Source organism: Lithobates pipiens, unplaced genomic scaffold, assembly GCF_037356315.1.
Source record: "Lithobates pipiens isolate NorthernLeopardFrog02 unplaced genomic scaffold, aLitPip1_a1.2 Scaffold_18, whole genome shotgun sequence".
Taxonomy (NCBI): Eukaryota; Metazoa; Chordata; class Amphibia; order Anura; family Ranidae; genus Lithobates; species Lithobates pipiens.
Genome location: NW_027507758.1, coordinates 328,497,877 through 328,524,178, shown reverse-complemented (window position 1 = coordinate 328,524,178; position 26,302 = coordinate 328,497,877). Strand labels below are relative to the sequence as shown.

Sequence of the window (26,302 nt, the reverse complement as noted above, 5' to 3'; positions counted from 1 at the left end):
GCCAAGTTCTATTTTTTGAAACTTTATCCATTATTTCTGCTTACCCTATAGCCTGAAAAATCATTTACTTACGAATGGCTTTCATGTTTCTATGCCTTTCCAGTTAGCCTGAAGCTAAATATGTTGACATAAGTATGTTTGATATATCAGTGAGTGAGAAAGAAATTACAACTGTATGCCTTCACTGAGTATTATAAATTGCCATTTAGTATATCCGTGTGTTTAAATAAAGTGGAACTATGGGCAAAATAAGAAATTACTTTCTGTATATGATACGTCAGTAATTTTCCCCCCTGTAACATAGATTTGTACCTGTTCATCCTGCCACGAAGTCTAATATGTTTCAACTTAACATGCCAGGCCGTCCAGCAAAAAAGGCAGTTAGATGATTGGGACAAACTATTCAAGACTGACGATGTGCTTACAGTGGGAAGATTTTATTTGTTTAAATAAAACTTTTATTTCAAAAAGGAAAACAAAATTTGTAAGTCACTTTGTAAAATCTACCTAAATTTACCAGCCGAAGCCCTTGTACACACGGTCGGACATTCTGACAACCAACTCCGTTGGATTTTGTCCGACGGATTTCGTCCGAAACTGTTGCATACACATGGTCGGACTAAGTTGTCGGAAAATCCAATTGTACATAACGTGATGATGTTATTTCGTTACGACGGGACTACGTTCAGGCTAGTAGCCAATAGCTTTTGTCTAGGAATTTGATCTGAGCATGCGTGGCACTTTGTCCGTCGGAGTAGACTACACATGATCGGAGTATGTCCAAATCGGAGAATTTTGTTGGAAAATTTTATGGACAAGTTGGAAAACTTGGTCCGTCGGATACTCTGATGCAAACAGTCCGATGGAGACCACACACTGTCGGATTAACCCGCAAAACGGTCCGATAGGACACATTCCGTCGGAATCTCTGACCGTGTGTACAAGGGCTAACACTACCCTCTTCACAGGTTAAAATGCTGCTGTCTAAGGATGGCTACATTGTGGCTATGTTGCTCCTTCATAGATGGAGTGGCAATCATTGTTAATCGCACCCCAAATGTGGCAAGCAGGCATGCAATTTTATTTTTATTTACACAAACCACCTTCAAAAAGGTGCATAAGCTACTTCACCACGTTTGTCGTAGTATAGCCAATTGGATGAATCAATCAACTTGGGTACATTCAGCCTGCCCATGCATAGTTAGAATCTCAGCCAGTCCAGCAGGATTTGAACCATCTCTGACCAACTTAAGTTCATAAACAAAAACACCTTTCTTCAGTAAAAGATAAAAAGGCTATCCTTTAGCACTGATGAAACAACAAAGTCTTACAACATCTCTTTTTAAAGCTGCAAACAAAAAGCACACTGAACAAAATGTAAATACATTTTGACACAAAAAATAATCATTACGTTATTATGTCTAAGGATAAATGGGCAGTACATTCTTGGTTCATATGTCAAAGAAAAACACCAGAAACTAGCCGCATGCCCTTTACATACGACAGGTTTTCCCGTCGGAATAAACTCTGAAGGTTTTTCTGACGTAGTTCCGACAAAATTCCGCTGACACTTTTCTGCGTACACACTATCACACCAAAGTCCGATCGTCAAGAACACAGTGATGTACAGCACGTACGATGGGACTATAAAAAGGAAGTGCAATAGCCAGTAGCCAATAGCTTCCGTCTCATACTTGCTTCAGAGCATCCGTCGTTTTTGGTCCGTCGGAACAACATACAGACAAGCGTTTTTCCCGATAGGATTTGGTTCCGTCGGAAATATTTAGAACATGTTCTATTTCTAGGTCCGTCAGAATTTTTGAAAAAAAAAAGTCAGATGAGGCATACACACACGATCGGAATATACAATGAAAATCTTCCGTCTGACTTTTTCTGTCGGACAGTCCACTCATGTGTACATGTCATTAGAAGTCAAGTCAAAATAGCTGGTAATTGTAACCAATGTGTACTATTAGATATGACATCTGCTAGGGAGAAATCTTGATTTATCTGGATCCTGTGTTGAAAATGAATGGTAATCATTGCATCGATCATAAGGTGCATCATCCTTGTTAAGCTAAGGATGCATTATATCAACTGCTTCTCAATTCCTTCCAGAATGCATCACATCTAACATCAACAGTGCACTCCAGATTAGACTACAGGGATCCTTGCCAAGTTTAACCAATCATAAAGAACTCATTTTCATGAGTTCTTTTCATTCTTGTTCTGTTTTTATTCCCTCCAGGCTGCAGTCTTTAAGAAATGATAAACAATAAATTGGACACAGTATGCCATCAACCCCATTTGAAAAGTGAATCTTCAACTACCTTACTACAATTTACATTTTTCTTAGTGTAAATAATGAATAGATTGAAAAATAATTGAATCCAAAATCTAGTTTGTTGTCTACCCTGGCAAGGGATGTTTGAGTACATTCCACTTGTTATCTTTAGCTGTTTTTATATTAATAAAATATTATATTATATATTTATATATGCACAAAGGAGTAGCAAGAAAAAAAAGGACTCGGAGATTTCCTCTGATATTTAGTTGTCAATGGCAAATATATGCTACTGAATAGTGGCAATATACCTAGAAAAAAAATCATTGTTCTTTACTTTCCACACAGTGGCCTTTTCTCAGAGACATTTTACAGTCTTGTTTTCTTATCAGCTTTAACAAAATTTTAAAATAAATGAATCTGCAATTCAAGTTTCTAGTCATGACTTGAATGAATAAAACTTATAGCTAGTAGTTGAATTTATTTTCCCATGACAGCATTTTAGTTTCAAGATGTGGTTGAGTATGGTATGAAATCCAAATTTAAAATGTGGAAACAATGAAGAACATTAGCATAAAGAGGTACTATCTAGGAGGTCTTAATATGGCAGTGTATAATTTGGTGTTTTAAGAATGTATCAAAATAGTGATGACCAATTCTACTCAGATTTACTCTGGTGGTGAACCAGAAAATCCAAACTTACTTCACAGATGGATTTCTGCTCTGGCCCTTTGGAACTCATACCAGTTGACTACAAAAGAGAAATGCCGTGTACACACGAGCGGAATGTCTGACAGAAAAAGTCAGACGGAAGCTTTTCATTGTATATTCCGATCAAGTATATGCCTCATTGGACTTTTATTTTTGAAAATTCTGACAGATCTAGAAATAGAACATGTTCTAAATATTTCCGACGGAACCAATTCCTATTGGAAAAACTGCTCGTCTGTATGCTGTTCCGGCAGACCAAAAACGACGCATGCTCTCAAGCAAGTACGAGATGGAAACTATTGGCTACTGGCTATAGAACTTCCTTTTTCTAGTCCCGTTGTAGGTATTGTACGTCACCGCATTCTTGACGATCGGACTTTGGTGTGATCGTGTGTTCGCAAGATAGTTTCAGCGGAATTCTGTGGGAACTCCATCGGAAAAACCTTCAGAGTGTATTCCGATGGGAAAACAGGTTGCGTGTACAGGGGAAAAGTGGTTTCCCTCCGACCTGTGCTCTCAAAAAGGTTTCCCACCCAATCTTATTTGGCTTTTTTTTTCAAGATGCCCATAACCATTAGACAATTGTTATGCAATTAATATTTTATTTTCCCTATTTTGCCTTTCATATACTTTTACAGTCATGTAATGATGAGCAGAACTACACTGATAGTATCTAAGAGGGTTGGAAGTTCCAAAATTTGGGACTAGTGAGATAATCAGGGTACAAAATACAAGGCTTCATCCTCAAGACAGAGGATCAAGAGCCAAAAGAAGTAAACAGCAGGCTTATAAAGGTAAACTAAACCACAAACACATACAAGAAGAAAGATTTGCTGCATATACCTGCATATACTGTTCACCTTACAAGGGAAGTTGCCCTAGAACTTAAGTTAGGCAAGTTAGGTGAGACTCTACTGACTTCAATCATCCAAAAGCATGCAAGCAAAAATGCTGTTTTTTTAATTTTCCTTGTACAAGATGGGTATTCTTTTGCAAAGTATAAATTAACCAAATGTAACAATCTTCCATTCCAAAGTGAGCAGCATACAGTATTTGCCTTTAGTAAATCAACCACTATATGTTTGCCAGTATCTGGTTGCCCCAAGACTTACAGCATAACAAATTCCTTCTTTTGCCTGGCTGACTGAGGGGATTTAAGTTTTAAACAGAGAAAGAAAACTGGAACTTCGTTGAAAGATACACAGAAGAGATGCAGTAAGAAGTAATACAAAATATGATACGCAGGGCTAGGGATGCCAATAGCAATATGTATAATAGCCTAGGTATTAACTAACAGCAGCCTATTTACAACCTATATGCAAGAATTTAGAAGAGCTAGCCACATACCATGTTTCCACCGAAAATAAGACCTACTGTGATTTTCAGGGAGGGCTGTAATATAAGCCCTACCCTGAAAATAAGCTCTAGTTTGGAAGGGTTGTGAAGTCCTAAAATGCACTGTATTACAGTGTTGTGTGGTCTATACTGTGTATGTTGCTGTGGTCTGTTTGCGGTGAATACCTTTGCTGCGGCACAGATCGACACTAATCTCTTCACCTGGCTGTCAGTGGGGGATCTCAGCCCCCCTCCCTGCAATGTTCAGAGTGGAGAAGACAGCTTGGGGCTAGCCATGAAAGCACCGGGTGTCAGTGGGGGATCTCAGCCCCCCTCCCTGCAATGTTCAGAGTGGAGAAGACAGCTTGGGGCTAGCCATGAAAGTACCGGGTGTCAGTGGGGGATCTCAGCCCCCCTCCCTGCAATGTTCAGAGTGGAGAAGACAGCTTGGGGCTAGCCATGAAAGCACCGGGTGTCAGTGGGGGATCTCAGCCCCCCTCCCTGCAATGTTCAGAGTGGAGAAGACAGCTTGGGGCTAGCCATGAAAGCACCGGGTGTCAGTGGGGGATCTCAGCCCCCCTCCCTGCAATGTTCAGAGTGGAGAAGACAGCTTGGGGCTAGCCATGAAAGCACCGGGTGTCAGTGGGGGATCTCAGCCCCCCTCCCTGCAATGTTCAGAGTGGAGAAGACAGCTTGGGGCTAGCCATGAAAGCACCGGGTGTCAGTGGGGGATCTCAGCCCCCCTCCCTGCAATGTTCAGAGTGGAGAAGACAGCTTGGGGCTAGCCATGAAAGCACCGGGTGTCAGCGGGGGATCTCAGGCCCCCTCCCTGCAGTGTTCAAAGCAGAGAAGACAGCTTGGGGCTGGCCATGGAAGAGATGGGTGTCAGCGGGGGATATCGCCCCCTCCCTCTGCAGGTGCTCAGCTGATTTTCGCTGCCCTGCTTTTCAACACGTCGGGGCAGGCCATGGAAGCACAGAAGGGCAATATACGGTAAGGGTGTTTACACAATTGTATTGCAGCAGCACCCTTTGCATTATATTATACTTTTACTGGTATGTTCATACTGGGGATTCCTGTATGGCAAGCCCTACCCCGAAAATAAGCCCTAGTGTGTTTTTGGTGTCCAAAATATATATAAGACCTGGGCTTATTTCGGGGAAACACGGTATACACTCACCGGCCACTTAATTAGGTACACCTTGATAGTACTGGGTTGGACCCCCCTTTGCCTTCAGAACTGCCCTAATGCTTCATGGCATAGATTCAACAGGGTGTTGGAAACACGCCTTAGAGATTTTGGTCCACATTGACATGATGGCATCACGCAGTTTCTGAAGATTTGTTGGCTTCACATCCATCATGTGAATCTCCTGTTCCACCACATCTCAAAGGTGCTCTATTGGATTGAAATCTGGTGGCTGTGGAGGCCATTGGAGTACAGAGAACTCAATATCATGTTCAAGAAATCAGTTGTGAGATGATCTGAGCTTTGTGACACTGTGCATTATCCTGCTGGAAGTAGCCATCAGAAGATGGACATGGTCAGCAACAATACTCAGGTAGGCCATGATGTTTAACCAATGCTTAATTGGTACTAAGGGGCCCAAAGTGTGCCAAGAAAATATCCCCCACAACATTACACCACCAGCCTGAACTGTTGATATGATGTAGGATGGATTCATGCTTTCATGTTGCTTACGCCAAATTCTGACCCTGCCATCTATATGTTTCAGCTGAAATCGAGACTCATCAGACCCGGCAATGTTTTTACAATCTTCTATTGCCCAATTTTGGCAAACCCGTGCAAATTGTAGCCTCAGTTTCTTGTTTTTAGTGGACAGGAGTGGCACCTAGTGTGGTCTTCTGCTGCTGTAGCCCATCTGCTTCAAGGTTCGATGTGTTGTACATTCAGAGATGGTATTCTGCATACCTTGGATGGAAGGAGTAGTTATTTGAGCTACTGTTGCCTTTCAATCATCAGTATGCCCATTCTCCTCTGACTTCTGACATCAACAAGGCATTTTCGTCCACACAACTGGCACTCACTAGAAATTTTCAAATCATTCTCTGTAAACCCTAGAGATGGCTGTGCGTGAAAATTCCAGTAGATCAACAGTTTTTGAAATTCTCATTACAGCCCGTGTGGCACCAACAACCATGGCATATTCAAAGTCACTTGAATCCCTTTCTTCCCCCATTCTGATGCTCCGTTTGAACTTCAGAAATTCACCTTTATCATGTCTAGATGCCTAAATGCATTGAGTTGCTGCCATGTGATTGGCTGATTAGCAATTTGTGTTACCAAGCAATTGAACAGGTGTACCTGATAAAGTGGCTGATGGGTATATGTTTACATTTGACTAAAATTGTATATGTGCTTGCTTTAGCTGGATGATTGCTTGTTACCATATATAGCAGGCATATGCAATTAGCAGACCTCCAGCTGTTGCAAAACTACAAGTACCATCATGCCTCTGCCTCTGGGTGTCATGCTTGTGGCTGTCAGAGTCTTGCTATGCCTCATGGGAATTTTAGTTCTGCAACAGCTGGAGGTCCGCTAATTGCATATGCCTGATATATAGTAATGACCATTACCAGGTGAATGTTTGACTTCCCCCGTGTGGGATGATATGCTATTTTAGTCTCCCCCCCCATCTAATCAGCAGGTAACCTCACATATGGCCATACTTCATTCAGCGGGAACAGCATGACAACCAGACACCCCATAATAATATACATCAAGATTAAGATCTGAAATGTAAAAGTACATTTACGGATTATTTTATAACAGCTAGAACAGAGTGCCCCAAAATAATTCATTTTTGCTAACTGCAGAGGTAAAGAAAATGTTATTTTGTGCCTGGAACCTATTATTTTTATTCTGTAGCTGCTTGAAGGGTATAAAACAGGAATCAGTGTCAATCCTCTGAGACAAGCAGCTGTAAACTAACCTTTTCATATTTAGTTCTGGATATGTAAAAAATTGTCTAAACTGTTTTCTTATGCATTAAACAGAAATGATTGAAGCTGCAACCAGTGCTCTCCTGTATGGTCACATTTTATGTTTTAGAATAACTACAGGTGAAGCCAAATCATATCCCTGATTTAAACTGACAGTGCAAATCACAGGGGATAGAAATGTTAGTGTGAGCTAGAACAACGACTGAAAGTGATCTTAGAGTTGTATCACCACCTATAAAAACTGAAATTCTGCACTGTACATAGTTGTAAGAAATTTGCAAACCATAGGAATTCTGTACTTGTAGCTTCCAAAATGTGAGCTTGTCTTTATTAAATAAAAATTCCAGATATAGATATTTTTACCTAGTTACATTGGTCCAGCTTATACTATGCATATACTATACCCGTGGGATCCCTCTAGAAGCTGGAAATCAATGTAGTAGAGTAGTAGACACCGCTACTACAGCCATCTCCACTAGCTTCTGGGTCCCATGCTGAGTGGCTGTCCTGCTACATTCTGAACACAGGAGGTCAGCCTCTTGGCAAGGGCGCCATTTAGAGGTTGCTTTGCATTTTTTCAATGAATGATAAGTGCTAAGTTCTCTGATTGGGCAAGGTAAATAGGCAGGGCAGTGATGTCACTGCTCAGCCCTTCCTTCTCTGAGCTAGCCACTCAGCTGTCGGCTAATTGCCAGCTCCCATCTCTCTCCACAGTTACTCAGCTGTTGATGATCCTGCTCGTCAGTCCTGCCTACTTAAGCTGTCCAGTCGAGCTCTGAATTCACCTTGGTCACATCACAAGAAACTATCTCCTGTGTTCCTGTTTAAAGACTGGCATTGCTGACATCCCCTCTGGCTCCAGATCCTGCTTGCTGTTCCACTACTTTGATCCCTATCTTCTGGCTTGGCTGATTATCCGTTTCGGTTACTGAACTTTGGTTATGTTTTGACTATGTTTGTTCTTTTTACTTTTATTATTAAACAAGTGTGATTTAACTGTACTTCAGTCTCGGTCTGATTTCATGGTTTCTGACAGTCACACTCTCCACCTCATCCAATCATCAACCTCCACCTCTTCCAAATCGTTCTCTTTCGTGCCCCAGCCAAATGGCCAACTTTCTGTGTTCACAATGCAGCAGGGCAGCAACTCAGAACAGAACCAAATACATTTGGATAAAGATGTAAAGATATAAAAAATAGGTGTAATATTATTAGCCATCCATCATAGTATTATTACACTTTGTGCTACCTACCGAGACCTCTGCACTGCAGTGAGAATGGGGTTATCTAAACCAGTGCTATCAATGCTGTGAAGCAAGGAGTTACTAATGCCTATATTATATACGTCATTCATTTTAGAAATTACATCTTTCCAATATCTCACTAGTTTAGGGCATCATAATCCAATTTACTAATTGTGTAAATTGTCATGATATTACCATTGTCTGGGAATAAACACATTTTGCTATTTTATGCTGTATAAACAGAAACATGCATGCAGATGCAGACAGTGAAAAAATAAAACCCATGTGTTTAGGTTTTTTTTGTAAATAAAATTAATCTTAGGGCTTGTGTAGACAAGTCAAACAGAGCCTTTTCCATTGAAATGTAGCGCTGCTAAAACATACGTGCTGCAATGCAAAGCATTTGACTTGAAAAGCCTACATCTGACCTGATTTGTATCCAATCCAAATCTTTTCACTTGCTGCATCCAAAGAAATGCAATGCCACATGGAATATTATGTTTCCCATGCAACAGCCACGAGGGAGCACTGTAGGAAATGCACAAAGTTTTGCCAAGCATACCCTACTGATTTTGATGCACAAGCCCTTACATCATTTTTTTAACCACTTGCCTACTGGGCACTTTTATCCCCTTCCTGCCCAGACCAAATTTCAGCTTCCACTGCTGTTACACTTTGAATGACAATTGCGCAGTCATGCAACTCTGTACCCATATGAAAATGTTATCACTTTTTTTTTAACTAAACTAAATGAAAAAAAAAGGTTTTCTTAGTTTCTGTTATAAAATTTAGCAAATAAGTAATTTTTCTCCTTCACTGATGTGCGTTGATGAGGCTGCATTGATGGGCACTGATGTGGCACTGATGGGCACTAATGAGGAGGCACTGGTGAGGCTACTACACTGATATGCAGCACTGATGGACGGCACTAATGGAAGGAAAATCGGATGGCTGCATACGAAACTGAGATCCAAATGCCTTTAGCCGCATAAAATCATGAAGAACATGAAGAGCACTACATGTACAAGCAAGGGAAGACTGGCTTATATGTTTTGCACTCGAATTGTGCTTTATCAATTAATTAATTGGTAACATTGTATGCTGATCCCCCCTTGTACATGTAGTGCTCTTCATGTGCTTCATGGTTTTATGTGAATATTAGTATTTGGATCTTAGTTAGGTGTGTAGCTATCCGGATTTTCCTTTCATCATTGCTTCAGTTGGCACTGAGCAAGCACCTTGCAGTGAGTAGATCATGCTGTTGGTGCCAGCTGACCTGTGAGCAGCTTGGAATTTTTGTGTGATAGGTGGCATTGATGGGCACTGATGAGGAGACAATGATAGGCAGCACTGAAGGGCACTGATAGGCAGCACTGATTGGCACTGTTGGGACTGCACTGATAATAAGGACACAGATTATCAGTGCCCTGATTATCAATGTAGATGTCCCCTTTCAGGATTGCAGGTTACCTGCTCTCCTCTCCTCACGCTGTGACGGTGCATGAGGAAAGGAATGCCGATAACCGGCAAGTGTGTTTACATTGTGATCAGCTGTGATTGTACACAGCTGATCACGTGGTAAAGGGCCACTGTGATTGGCCCATTACCCCAATCTGTGATCAGCTGTGTCCGTAGGACGCCCTCCCAGAACTGGACGATCATGCTGTAGCTGTCATTTGACTATAGCGCAGTCGGCAAGTGGTTAAAATATATTACTTGGAATTCATTAGGACTGGTGCAGACAGATTTTGCAAACATGTCTCTCAGGCCGCGTACACACGGGCGGATTGTCTGCCCAACTAAGTTCGGCAGACAATCCGACAGACAGTCCGTTCAAAATTAGCATGAACGGACTTGACCACACACGATGAGCAGACAGTCCGCTGAAAGCGTGCGTGATGACGTGTACAGCACGTACGACGGGACTAGAAAAACGACGTCCTATACACTGCAATGCAACCTTCGGCCGTGTAAACCCTTTCTGAGCATGCGCCATACTTAGTCCGTCCAACTTGCCTACACACGAGCGGACTGTCCGCTGAAACCAAGTTTGGACGGACAAAACCAAGTTTGGACGGACAAAACCAAGTTTGAACGGACTGTCTTACGGAAATTCCGTAAGACTTTGTTCGTCAGATTGTCCGCTGAAAAAGTCCGCTGAAGCCCACACACGAGCGGATTGTCCGCTGAAACACTGTTCAGCGGACTAAGTTGGACAGACAATCCGCCCGTGTGTACGCAGCCTTATGCATTCCAAAAGTGGTGCAGAACGTGTCAAATTTATGTACTTGTCTAGAACTTGTATTTGAATTTTGCGCATGCTGCATGACTTTTAGAATGCACGCAAGACACTTTAGCAAAAATGCTGTTTCCTAATTATCTACACTTTCATAAGATACAAACTGTTCGTATTTTATTTTGAATTTGGCATATTAATTGCAACACAATATAAAAATGGCACATTTTAGAACTACCTGAATTTGGTGCACAAGTCACTGTCAGAACAAAAAGTGTTGCAAATGCTTCATGAATTTGGCACAATACGTTAACAAAAAGGATTCATGCTAGAAAAGTGTCATGGACACATACAACAACTTATATAATGGTCAAAGATAGTTGGAAATTGCTTCAATCTTGTAAGATCAATGCAAACATATAAAGAAAAAAAGGCAGTTTGTGTCAGCTGTATATGCTATTAACCTCCCTGGCGGTATGATTATTTCAGAATTTTGATGCTCAAAGCGGTACAATGTTTTGTATGGAAATTTGGCGTATTATATTGTAGTCCTGTAATTCTTAGGAATAACACACTTAAATCTGTCCAAACAAGAGTCTAGCAGACTTCCCGGGTATAATAAAGTTTGAAACACGAAATCATAAATCATAATATAATAAATAACTATAAATAATTATAACAAATAAAAATAATAAAAATGATTCAATAATGTAATCAAATCAAAAACACAGAAATTTGCTCAGTTGCAGAATTGTCACTGTCATTACTTTTCAGTGTTTGATGATGGATCTCCCCACAAATTGCTATCGCTCAATTCTGCGTATAATTCTAATTTATTATCGCTGTTTTCTAGCTGGCCTAAAACCTCTTGATATAAAGGGACATTTTTTGGTTGCTATGGGCAATCTCCAGTTCCCAGGCAGAAAGAACAGTATGAAACTGCATGCAGGGCACTGGACAAACCACTAGGGACAAAAGTGATGTGACATCATTTGATTACAAATGATTACAGTAATGTAATCTGTAAAATTACAGTGCCCGAGCCTGACCACCAACATTCCCCAGGGCTTGCCTATAGGCCATCCTACTGAATCCGCACATAGGCCACTTCACCTGAACACACTCAGCTACCCCCTCAATCCTGTATATATGTCAGCCCCCTCACACCTGTATATTTATCAGTCCCCCCAAACCTGTATATTTGTCAGCCCCCCCCCACAAACACACACCTGTATATATTTCAGCCACCCCCTCACACACACACACACCTGTATATATGGCAACCCCACATACACAAATATGTACACACACAAGCCTCTGGCCCCTCCCTGTACACAAACAGCCCCCCTCCCTTTCTTTCACAGCCCCTACTTGTAACTTCCTACCTGGTCCCAGCTCATTTTTACAAAGCTGACATGTTGCTGAGAAGCATAGTACAGGCAGATCACTGTCCCACAAGGGGTGCACATGCACATAGTAGCCAGAGGTGGCAGTAAAGAGCTTGATGTCTAAAATCAATGACACAAGAACTGCAGAAACTGTGAGATTGTTTCTATACTGCACAGCACGCATGACCTTCCTGCCTTCTTCTGGCCCAGGCAGGCCCCTTACAGTTGTAACATCTGTACCCCCCAGATGACGGTCTTGATTGTAGTGTATGTATTGTGTGTGTTTCACTTTTTGAATTTGGCACCGTGCTCCGTCCCCGTGCGTTGCAACGCTCGCAGGAAACTCAGCCTGGTGCTGTGATAGATTGAGCGGAGGACGGCTCGCAAACACAGCGGGAAGGCATCGCTGGATCCTGTGGACAAGGTAAGTAACTGTACCTGGATCCTGCGATGCGATCCCGAGTCTTGCTCGGGGTTACCGCTTTTGGTACTGAAAATCCATCCCAAGCCACAGGAATACTGTCAGGGAGGTTAATGCCCAGTATGAATCTAGAGCTAGATTATTAGCTAATGGAACTTCAGGTGACCCCCCCCCCCCCAAGGGTCAAAGGATTAAGTACTGTCTTGGATATTTCCAGGGTAATGGTATTAGCTTTTTAGCATAAATCAAAAGAAACATTAAGGCTGGGTTCACACCTATGCAAATTGGATGCGGTAATTCGCAGGACATTTTAAAAACTGTACATTTGAATGAGGTTGGTTCACATATGTGTGTTGCATTCACACTCTGTTGCCCAAAAAACATGTGCATTTTCTGGGCATTGCGGTGCGAATTTAAGTCCTATAATTTTCTATGGGAACGCATCTGATTTGCAAATGCATTCCGTTGTGGACAAGAATTCTCTCCTCCTCCTACACCTCACCCTCTCCCTACTCAGCTAATCCGCAGATACAGAGGAGAAGAATTGCTGAACAGCTGCTTTTTCTCTTTGCAGAGAAAACGGAGCAGGAATTCGCATCGCACATGTGTGAACCCAGCCTGAAAGCACTTTCAGTGCTGATAACAGATGGAGTTTCCTGGTGGGCCCCAAAATACACCAAATTGGGCTACAGATATTGGAAGTGCCAACTTTTTCACTGATAAAGTCTGTAATATGTAACCAATAGATGCTAATCACAAGGCAGTCCCAGAGGAAACCTGTCCTTTCACCAGAGAACCTAAATCAGTAAGATAGCAGGATTTTTTCTATGAAGTAAAGTCTCTGAGGTCTAAAAAACAATGCTGATCAGATTATCTCTAAATGAAACAATTGAAGTTGTGGCTTGAGACAAAACGCTATCCTAGTCTTCCTACCGCATATCAGGGATAGCTATTTTCCATTATATAATTTATCAAGTTTCCTAGATTTCAGAGAGATCAGACACAGACATTAGATGATATTGAGGGTTATAAAACATTTGGGTTTTATCATGGCAAATCCTCATTTTTGCTCTGCCCTGCCCAGTGTCATAAAGCTGAAACAACCAAACTGTGTTTACACTTACTTAAATCTAGGTTGGGCCAAATCAAACGCAGCCAACCATTTGGAAAATAAGTTAAATGCTTTGCAGCTGTGAAAGAATTCATATCAGATATGATTTAAGGATACATTCTAATGTTATAAATACTAATAACTTTGTATAACAACTTATATAAAAGAAAAACTACATAGGCATACATATATCAAATTTTTAGGTGGGTAACACCTCAGTAAAATAATCTGTAAAGGTTCCATAATGAACAAGGTTTTCAAAGTAAGCGCCTCCAAAAAATGAAATGTAATAAACATTGCCATACACGATCCAAGACAGCCTTGATGAAGATAGACCTTAAAGTATATGTAAATTCCATTAAAAAAAAAAAAAGGTCTCTTATTTGGGGGTTTGGGGCGGTCAGTCTTGGGCAGGAAGAAGAGAATAATAAGGCAGCGTGCACTGCGTGATGTGGTGAATTGTGCATATGGAAAAATTATACTGGCCATAAAACTTAAGCCTAATTCTAGACAGTAACATATCCCACAGTTCACTTCCTTTAGTCACTCTGCCACAAGTGAGAGTTTCACACATACGTACAAACCTCAGCACAATCATTAATAAAAAAATTGAACTCTTCCATTGCATATGCTTTTTGCACACAGCCTAGCTTGATGAAAAACATCATTACCATAGTCAATGACTACTTAGGAACAACAACTGTTGCACAATATACCATAGATAGAGTGCATTGGCCTTGAGTATATAAAGTATTTAGAGTGCAGTGGTCAGAAGAATGTCATATACAGCCTGGCATACAGAGTGCAGTGGTCAGGAATATGTCCTATTCAGCCAACAGACAAAGTGCAGTGATCAGGAATATGTTATATACAGCTCAACATTCAGAGTAAAGTGGTCAGGAGTATGTCATATTCAGGGCTTCTGGGAGAAAAAGGGTTACAGTGCCTGCCTCCAACACCTCACAGTGCTGTCCTCCCCTCCAGCCTGTGGACCACTATCAGATATCAGGTCCAGCTGCAGTGTCCCTCTGTACCCCAGTCTGGTCACACACTGATACTGCAGAGTGCCAAGTAACATTCACGATGCCAGCCAACCAAACAATTGGTCTGTCTCAAATAAGTACCACTACCTATCCAAAGCTTAATTAAAGTGGAAGTAAACTCCCCTATCGTTTTCATCCATGGAAGCTGCCATCTTTGCCTCTGTTTAATCTTCAACTGCCACGGTGCTGCACATGTGATCCGTTAGGACACCAGCCATTGGGTGGTTTGACAGTTTGGTTGAGAGCACAGCCAATGAGCAGTTAGCATTCCCGGCATGCCGTTTTTTGAAACTGTTTAAATCGATGGGTTTACTTCCACTTTAAATCGTTAATAATGAAAAGGCCCTGTATAGGTGCTTGATGGAGTTGGCCTACTCAAGTCCATTGAGAAACACCTAAAGCAGGGTAGACAGACTTGTAGAGATCTACAACAACATGAAAGAGATTAAAAAGCACCAGGGTGCAGTGTGCTTTCTTTTTAAAGAGAAAACCGAGAAAGGTTCTAATAAACAATAATCATAGTTTGTGGGGTTCAGGGGCAGTAGTAACTCAGAGTTCAGGGGCCAGTAGTATGTAACACAGAGTTCAGAGGTCAGTAGTAACACAGGGTTCAGAGGTCAGGAGAGTTATGCAGAGCTCAGGGATCAGTAGTAAATAGGGAGAGTGTGAGTATGAGGCACTACAGGTAGCTACGTGCATCTCCCTCTTTCCTCCGGTTTCATATTAACCACTTGCGGACTGCACTATAGCCGAATGACAGCTACAGTGCAGATGGAGAGTTCTGGGATGCCGCCATATGACGGCCTCCCGTGATCGTGCCCACTATGTGCCCGCTGCCGGGCGTGGGCGGCATGCTCTGTGATCCACAGTGTCCGGAGGACACTGCTGATCACAGATTGAGGTAAAGAGCCAATCAGCGGCTCTTTACCACATGATCAATTGTGTCCATTTACAGCTGATCACGTATGTAAATAGAAGCCGGTTATCTGCACTCCTTTCCTCATGCTGACAGCATGAGGAGAGGAGAAGAGAGCTGATAATCAGCTTCTCTAAGAGGGATATGTACACTAATAATTAGGACATTGATTATCAGTGTCCTAAATGAGTGCAGTCCAAACAGTGCCCACCAATGCTGCCAATGTGTGCTCACCAGTGCTGCCAATCAGTGCCCACCAGTGCTGCCAATCTGTGCTGTCTATAAGTGTCCATCAGTGCCTCCTCATCAGTGGCACCTATCAGTGCCGTCTACCAGTGTTCATCAGTGCCGCCTATCAGTGCCCATCAATGCAACCTATCAGTGCCCAACAATGCAGCCTCATCAGCGCACATCAGTAAAGGGACAAATTACCTGCTTCCAAAATTTGATAGCAAACTATCAAATTTCAAATTTTTCAGTCTTTTTTTGTTCAGCAAAAAAATAGAAAAATCCAGTGGTGATAAAATACCACCAAAAGAAACAAATGATAAAAGTTTTGTTTGGGTACAGTGTTGCATGACCGGGCAATTATCATTCAAAGTGTGACTGTGCTGAAAGCTGAAAATTGGCCTGTGCAGGAAGGGGGTAAGAGTGCCCAGTAGGCAGTGGCAAGTGAAAAGTACAATTATCCTTTAACTACAATTAACAGACATAATGAAATATTGACAATAAATTACTAAGATTTAAAGTACAGTACAAGATAATAATGCTTTAATATGTAACAAATTTTAAAACATGTCTAGGTATACCGAACAATCTAGAAAATAAAACCAAATTAACCTCTTTCTATTCTATCTTTGGGGTTTGAGAGCTGTCATTACAGGCTCGGTTTAGAGTAAGTATTCCAATATTTAGCGTTCAGCTTTTCTGTAGCTCACACTGTAATAGAAAAGACATTATAACAAAGAAGGAATCTGCTTCACATACAGTAGCTGTCTAAATCCATGAATTCACTACTATAAGCCATAAAAGATGATTTATCTGCGACAACACACTCATGCAATCATTGCAGATCAGAAAGTGTTAGCCCTTGTACACACGGTTGGACATTCCGACAACAAAATCTGTTGGATTTTGTCCGACGGATTTTGTCTGAAACTTGTGTTGCATACACACGGTCAGACAAAGTTGTCGGAAAATCCGATCGTTCGTAACGTGATGACATTATTTTGTTACGACGGGACTACATTCAGGCTAGTAGCCAATAGCTTTGGTCTAGGAATTTGATTTGAGCATGCGTGGCACTTTGTCCGATCGGAATTCTCTACAAACGATCGGACAAAGTCCAATCGGATCATGTTGTCGGAAAATTTTATAGCCCAGCTCTAAAACTTTGTCGGTCGGATATTCCGACGGAAACAGTCCGATGTAGCCCACACACGGTTGGATTATACGACAACGCGGTCCGATTGGACATTTTCCGTCGGAATGTCCGACCGTGTGTACAAGGGCTTAGACGTATACAGACCCAGTATGAATTTGTAAATGCAGCACCAGGGGGAATATTTTATTTGATGGTTGTAAAATATTTCCAGAAATGCATTTTTACGTTAATGTTATGCTCCCCATAACTGTCCCTTTGGTATGTAATTACTAACTGATGTAAATTTGAATAGATTAAATATGTAGGTCTCAAGAGAAATAATGGGAAAATATTTGTGTTCCCAACCCATTTTTTATAGATTTTATTTTTTATTATTATCTTCCAAAGTGTATTTTGAAGCACATTATCCACATAGGCAGAACTGCACATATTTTTAGATTGGTAGAAGAGATTTAAAAGCCGAAATCATCCTGTTGAGATTTACATTTTTTTTCACATTTCTTTAAATACATTATCAGGGTAATCACTTTTGCTATCTAAAGCTCTACTTGATTGATGTAGGAATGCAATAGATGAGAAAACTTGACAATCGAAATAACTTGCAGATACTTCTTTATCTTGGTATTTTACTTATACCAGTTTCTTATTATCCCTTTACATTCTATTAATTTGTGTGTTATCTCTTTTGTGTATCCTAAATGTAGCTGAAGTTATTTTTGGGAACCTGGCATTCAAATTCTTAGGAACTGTGCTTTGTGGGATTTTCTAAATTTTGGGCAGGCCAAAAAATAATGTTTAGACCAGGCTGTTTATGCAGCATATTATTATTGTTAGCAAACCATCTGGCATCAGATTGTTGTAACATGCTCATGTGTGTTATTTTTATATTTTTATTTGAAATAAAAAACGGGGCCCTTCTTCCAACCTGTGGTATTTCTATACTACATGATCCAAAATGTCAAGCATTTTCTTTGGTTCCAAAATCTCTTACATACTGTATTTCCTTTCTGAATATAGACAAGAGCATGAAGATCTCTTTTACTTATTCTTCTTAATAGTTTTGTCTGGTGTATTTTCAGACAAGATGAACTGATCCCCAGCCAAAGTTGTCTTCCTGCACTTGACTCGTATTCAGACTATCCCCTATCAATGATGAAGTATGGAGATCATCAAAGTAGAAGTCCAGTCAAATCCTAACTATACTTAAATCAGATCCCACGCCCACTCTAAGCCAATTCTAACTACCCTGAAAGATGTCTATACTTACTTATGCTGAGGGTGTTCCAGTCTGGTTACATGACCTCTTCAGCGACTGGCTACAATGAAGAGCAAAGATGATCGGCAACGGCTGCAGAGTCTATGCTGGGATGTTATCAATAGGCTTGCTATGTAGCATCTGTTGTTGGTTGCCCCTCCTGACTCTGATATGAGAAAGCAAAGTCCTGTATCTCTACCTCTACTGTGCATTACTGTGTATTGTAGTGTACTGCAAAACACATGCATTGCTTTTGTGCAACAGGGTGCCATTCACACAGGAACACACGTGTGCATTTAAGCACACATTACTGCAATGAATGGTGTGATGTCAACCTAAGTGTTAGGTATAGGCGATGATTGAACAAAAAGGTCCAGATGGCCATTGTGAAACGCGTCAGTGGTTTTATCCTTGCTGCATGGATTATAACAATAAAGACATTTTTTCATTGGAGTGCGGCCATCCGGACCTATTTGTTCAATTTTTGCATATGGTTGCATATTGAGCTGCACCCACGCCTGGAGAGAGGAGAGATCATCAGGAAGTAGACACCTGGAGCGGGTTCTTTTTGTTTTAGGGATAGGTGATATTTGAGAGGGGGGGGGGGGGGGATGCTAAAACCATATGCCTACAAACCAGCTTTTTTCTTCTGCAAACTATGTAAGAATGTATTATATGTAAACTCAGTAGCAAGAATTACAGTGAACAGAAGGAAGTCTGTCCATCTTTAACAGATTTGATTTACCAAGACTGAATTAATATGTGGAATTAAATGTATAATGCTAGAAGAAAACCAAATACTGTATGCTCAATCATCATCATATGGAATTAACAACATATGAGCATGCAACATATGGCTTATAACATTTTATTGAAAAGTATCTGGAAATAGAAGAAAACGTTGTGCCAAAAAGACACAAAGCGCTGGATTACATTTTTTTAAATAAATTATTTCTTTGAAGCCATGCTTAAAACTTTTTACATGAAAATTTGTGTTAAGCTTGTTAGAGCTAAGAAAAAACAGGATACATAGAAAATCATTTGACATAAAGCATCATGCAGAGCATAGAGATGAGGTTACCAAAAGTATCAAGGTTCTATGTAGGTGTAATTCCTCTAATGATGGCGCCATTTCCTGTGTAGACCAATTGTGTTGAATTATTTCTGTTTATTAGGCTCCAGTATGGCCTTAAGAATTTTCATTTTAGTTAGAACAAGAAGTATCCTTACAGGAAAACCCCACAAAACTGAGATCTGGGATTACATGTAGAGACAGAAGTATTTGAAGCAGCCTACATCCACAGAAGATCTGTAGTTAGTTCTCCAAGATGTTTGGAACAGCCTACCTGCCAAGTTCCTTCAAAAACTGTGTGCACGTGTACTTAGAAGAATTGATGTTGCTTCAGAGGCAAAGCATTGTCACGTCAAATATTCACTGGATTTGGATTTGGATTTCTCTTTTGTTTATTTACTTTTTTTTTTTAATTTTTTACTCATTTTGTTACTTGAAAAAATAAACCATTAACACTTCTATTTTTGAAAGCTTTCTTAATTTCCAGCATGTTTTCACACCTACCTAAAATGTTTGCATAGTACTATATATACTTTTTGGATATTCCCAGTGAGGTGTTAACTCTTTGGAAATGTATGATTTTTGTTCCTGCTTGTATGGTATTTTTGAGTTATTCATCATGTACTGGTGACTCGATTAGTTTCCAATGCCAGGATTTGGGAGATTGTCTCCATTTAGCACCTCTGAACTAATTGGGGTGTGATCAGCAGTGATGTAAGTAACTCAGGTAAAATAAATGGAGCTACTTAACGCAGTTACTTTAGAGGGTAACGAGTAATCTAACTGATTACTCTTCCCCTCATGGTAACTCAGTTCCCATTTGGGCAGTGTTACCGCAATTATATTTACCGCCTGGGAGGCCCGCCGTTCGTTCCGTCGCGGGAGGGGGGCTTTCGTCCGCTGAGCTGAGAAGAGGCTGAGACTCATAGAGACTGTCTGGACCGCTCCATCTAGCCCCGTCTATCCAGAGAGAGAGAATGTAGGGAGGCGGGGCGGACACTGAAAAATGAAGTCAGCTGACACCAATCGAGTGAAGGGGAGGGTCTCTCTCTCTCCCCATGAGGAAAGGCACCCCCGGAGGCATTCAATTAAGTGACTGTCTGATGATTCGAATTGCAGTGGAATCGATTCATTCCAAGTCCTCCACCACCTCTGCTTCTTATTGATTCCATCCCTACCCACCCACCATCACTTCTACAACAGAGGTGATGGAGAGGATACAGTAGGGATGAGATCAGTGGTGGTGGGGATGGGAATAGTAAGAGGCAGAGGTGGTGGTGGGAGAGGATGGCACCACCACTGCTGCCACCTGCCCCCAAGTACCACCACTGCCTGCCACTATGGAATGGTTTAGATCAAAGCATATTCATGTGTTAGAATGGCCCAGTCAAAGCCCAGACCTAGATGCAATTGAGAATCAGTGGCAAGACTTGAAAATTGCTGTTCACAGATGCTCTCCATTCAATCTGACAGAGCTTGAGCTATTTTGCAACGAAGAATGCCCAAAATTTTAACTCATACCCAAAAAGACTTGCCGCTGTACTTGCAGTAAAAGGTGGTTCTACAAAGCATTGACTCGGGGGGCTGAATACAAAATGCACGCCACACTTTTCAGATATTTGTAAAGAAAAATGAAAACCATTTATCATTTCCCCTCCACTTCAGAATTATGTGCCACATTGTGTTGGCCTATCACATAAAATCCCAGTAAAAGACATTTCAATTTTCAGTTGCAACATGACAAAATATGGAAAATGTCAATGGGGTATGAATACTTTTTCAAGGCACTGTAGTTTAACCAATTAAAGGGAAGTAATTGTGACTCTTATCATACATACACACACATTATATATATATATATATATATATATATATATATATACACACACACACACACATACACACACACATACACACACACATACACACATATATATACATATATCATTTATATTGGCATGCATTCCATAGGTGTCATGAAAGCTCACTAACAAATGAATTTTGTTTTGACAAGGCCTGCCAATAATGTCAGTGTTTTGAAATGAAGGTGTTATATGGTTATGGTTATAATTTATTGCCTGGAGTGTAAAATCCATACAATGTAACAGTTTGCACTATATTTCCTGCATTCCCTAGTTTATACTGATATGTCCTTTCCAGGTATGATCTCATTCCATAAAAAAAGTCACGTGGTTTGTCAGCTCATATGGTACACATTATACTGTAACTTTAGTCATGCAGTGCAGTCTGCCAAAACAGGTAGGATTGAGCTGAACTAAGCAAACCCATTTATGTGTGTGATTATCAAATTATCATTTTATACTTAAACTGTACTGTGATAGAACACCTAAATGCTCTAATTTGACAAATACAATTGCAGAGAAAGTGGAAGAGAAACTGAAAATAAAAATGCAAACCTTTTAATAAAAGTACTGTTTATACATTTATATTTGTGTAATGTTCCTGTTCAACATAGAAAATAAATGTACAGACTAATATGAAACATACAGATTGATATTCTAAAAGTTTATCTATAGCTGAAACTTTTTTTTACATTTTTGATAGGGGAGGAAATGGTTAAGACCCCTTTCACACTGGGGCGTTTTTCAGGCGTTTTTCAAGCGCCTGTAAAGCGCTTGAAAGAAGCCTCATCTGAGAGCCTGGGCCAGTCCCTCTGACCCCCTCTGGTAAGCTGAGCGGGGTGCCAGTCCAGGCATCTGGGTTGATCCTGACCATATGGTTGGGATCTTATCTGAGCCTGGACTGGCTGAGTGATGTCAGCTGACAGCGGGCTTTAGCTCGTTGTTGGCTGAAAATGGGTCACAAGAGTGCAGAACAAACTGCCCCCCTGTGATTCAAATCTGAATTATAGCCAAAAAGGCTTCGGCCATACTTCTGATTTAATATTGGAGAAAAGAAAATAAGCATAGCCAATCGGATTTCAACTTTCATTTTATGGAAACATGACTTTCTATGAACAATAACTGCGCTGTTGTGCTCATTTTCTTTTATATGAGGCTAATGTCCAAAAGCGTTTTGTACTACACATTTACTCATTTGCATATCAGCGGCAAGGATAACCTAAAGTGGACCTATACTCACACTTTAACATAAAGTACATTGGCACTCTTGCTTGGATTGATAAATAGTGTCTGAAAGTCTAGTAATTTGATCATGTTTGCTCTGCGGAATGGAAACACTGGTTAATCTGAACTCTGACCACATGATCGGAATTCTCGTTGGAAAAAGCTCTGATGGTTTTCCCGACGGAATTCGGCTCAAGCTGTCTTGCCTACACACGGTCACATCAAATTCCGATCATTTATAACACGGTGACGTACAAAACGTACGACGTGACTAGAAAAAGGAAGTTCAATAGCCAGTAGCCAATAGCTTCTGTCTCGTAGTTGAATCTGAGCATGCGTGATTTTTGGCGTGTCGGAATTGCATACACACAATCGGAATTACCAATGGAAAGTTTTTCCGTCGGGAAAATTGAGAACATGCTATCAATTTTTGGCTGGCGGAAATTCGGACAGCTGAATTCCGATGGAGCATACACACGGTCGCATTTTCCGATGAAAAGCTCTCATCGGTCTTTTTCTGGCCGGAATTCCGATCATGTTTAACCTTACTAGCAAGACTGCTACAAAGGTTTATAGGAACACCTGAGCATAGGTACCCTTTAATTTCAGCTGCTCTTTATCTCAAAGCAACTTTCTTCTGTTTAGGTAGACTGAAATAATTGCATGCTTGTAATCACAACCACAACATAGACAATAGGGCAGATATCAATAGTACTACACATGAGACTTTGAGTTACAAGTAAGAAATATGCTGTAAAAAGAAAGGTGGAAGCGCACTCTGTGAGGTCACCCAGTTTCAGATGTGTCAGAAAGGCTTCAGCTTTGCCTCCTCCCAAGACATACTAAGCTAACATGTTTCACCCACTCATGGGCTTAATCATATACTAATCCCATGAGCAGGTGAAACTCAGTAGGGGGAAGTGGCTTGAGAGGGGGCAAAGCTGAAGCCTTTCTGACATATCTGAAACGAGCCAGCCTCCTGTGTGTACTTCCACCTTTCTTTTTTCATTGTTGGTGATCGGGTGAGACAGGCCTCTGGGGATTTAGCACCTGGAAGGGTTTGAATCACTGAAACAACATACTGGAGCTTTGAGTGGTGCTCTGTGTTTTAATGGGTCTCAAGACATATGCTGTGTTACAGTAACCTAAGGTCACATATTAGGAAAATGGGGTCAAAAGAGAAAATAAGCAGGACATGTATATAATATTTTTTTTTCATCAAGAGATGTGATGGTAGGGTTAATAAAAACAGCTTCCATGAAATTCAGCACTTATGTTGCCACATCAACATGAATCTTGATTCTGATTCCTGGCTATATTTTCCATTTGCTGTAAGTAGAGCCTCAGCGCAGTCCCAGACTTCTCAGTATGGCTTAAAGCTCTAATAAATAGTTTCTTCTCATATTCTGAACAAAAGAATGCGTCTCCTCCTTTGCAACCGAAAGTCCAAATTTAGCTTATAGAAAAGTTATTAGAAGACTAAAATAACAGAACACCAGCACATTCTTTCCCATTTAGAGATATGAAGTCAAACAAAGGAGCTCTCTGTCAATGGAGTAACATTTATTATTTGCTTGTCCTTTTTTAGCCATTTTATAATAACATGTTAGACAGATGGTGAATTATAATATGGGTATTACCTTTCAGCAGAAATCACTTAGACACACGTCAGTTTTTCTTATTTTGTTAGAGTGGTGCAACCTGAAAATGCCACTTTCCGTAATTGCTAAAGCAAAGTTACATTTTTAAAAGGTCAGAAGATATGGGAAAACAAGCACATGGCAGTGTATAGATCAAGAAATCAAGATCTCTCAATCGGTTTACTACAATTACCACTTACCACATTATGTATGGTATGCTTGTGGTGAATAAAAGCCAAATATTACCTGTCAAATACGAAGTGACTGATGCCTGTTGCCCCAAACCAAGGCCTCAATACCACCATGAATAAATATAGCTAGCACTCACTGGCACCCTGCAATACTTTATTTACTTGAGGGAATACAACATACAGTCCTCCAGGCTCAAGTGAATTGACCCTCAGTGGGTCTTAATCATTGGCTATGGTTAAGGCCCACTGAGGGTTGATACACGTGAAATTGTTTGTAAATTTCTCCTTTATGGAGGGCGTGGCATTATTGTGTGTTTTATGCCTACATACTTTTGCAAATAGGTGTCCCTCATTCCCATCGCAGAAAGGTATGCTACTACATAGTTCTATTGACAGCAATAAGTTTATATTACTATTAACTAATCATACTTGAGGTGACTGTAGCCGTATTAGTGCAATTGTGACAGAGAAAACCAACTGACCGATGCAGCTCCATAATTCCAGTTTTCACCCCCAACACACTAAACGAGCCATCATACACAGCCAGGCCATCAGATACCACTGAATATGTTCAGACCCAGAAGACAGAGATAAACATCTGAGAACACTGGCATACTCCTTCCATAAGAAAGGTTACAAAGACAAAACCATCAACAACAGCATAAACACAGCCTTGAAACCCCAAAGAGAAAATCTCCTCCAATACACAGAGAAAAAAACAAACAACCAAGTACCTATAGTCACCCCATACAACCCAATACTAGAAGGGATCAAAAATATAATCAAAGATTTACAACCCATTATAACAGAGGATGAAACTCTGAAAAAAATATTCCAACAACCCCCATTATTGGCTTTCAGACAACCACCCAACCACCCAAGCAAACCCTGCAATAAAAAACACTGCAAACTGCAACCAGATCAACCTATCCAAAAGTGTCACACACACAAACGGGACCTTCAATATCACGGGATCATACAGCTGTACCTCCAGTAATGTTGTGTTCTTCATCCAATGCAACAGGTGAAACAAAGGATCTTATGTTGGTGAAACAGGACAGAAGTTGCAAGTGAGGACACATTTGCACAGACATACCATCAAGGAACATAAAGAAGACATTTTCTGCACACCTGTGGGACATCATTTCTCACAACCGGACCACACTATAGAAGACGTCAATGCTTTAGTTCTTAGGGAATTTCAGAACTATCCAGAAAAGGAAAAATGTTTGAGCTAAGAATGATACTTCTTGACACAAAAAACAATGGCCTAAATTTAGATATTGGTTTACTCACCCATTATACTACAGTTTTATGACCCCCTCTGTGACTATCACACCTCCCCCCCCCCCTCCCCCCAATTGTTTTGTTTTGTTTTAACATTTTACCTTCTGCTAAAACTTTTGTGAATCAGTACTGCTTGGAACTTGAAGAAGGGGACTCACCCCAAAAGCTCGTCCATGAAAAATGATATGTTAGTGCAAATAAAAAAAAAGTATCACGGACAGTACTTAATTTTCTCTATTAACTAAACACAAACCACAGCCCCATTTTTTGCTGTCCCATGAAAAAAAAAATCAGTCCAGGACTCCATGTCACCCATTATTTGAACAAGTACTATTGCAGTCACAGCACATTTTTTAGTAATAATTAGTAACAGGGGTTAGGAGGGGGTCTAATGCTGTGTTCTTTCCCTCATATTATCAGACCTCACTGAAAGATTACATATTTTATAAAATACTCCAAAGACCATGACTGTTGCGGCATTTTAGCTTAGTCGAACAAGAGCCTGAAAAGTATGCACCTTCATTTTATTAGTTTGACTACACTAGCCAGTAAAAAGTAAAATCTTTACAGAATCTTCATCACCAGATTATGTCAATGCCTACTGGATGTAAATTATACATTTGTAAAATATGAATAAAATTTGTAAAATTGTAAAAAAAATTGCATTGGAAAAGGAAAAACCAAATTTGAGCATGTACAATGCATTTTGATAACCCACCTATCGATTTGTGCTC

The 26,302-nt window shown here is 40.6% G+C and overlaps 1 protein-coding gene across 1 annotated transcript in view; it reads right to left on the bottom strand.

Annotated features, from left to right (window-relative positions):
* ME1 (malic enzyme 1) overlaps positions 1 to 26,302 on the bottom strand; it is a 356,512-nt gene that overhangs the window by 133,193 nt on the left and 197,017 nt on the right. The window lies entirely within an intron of this gene.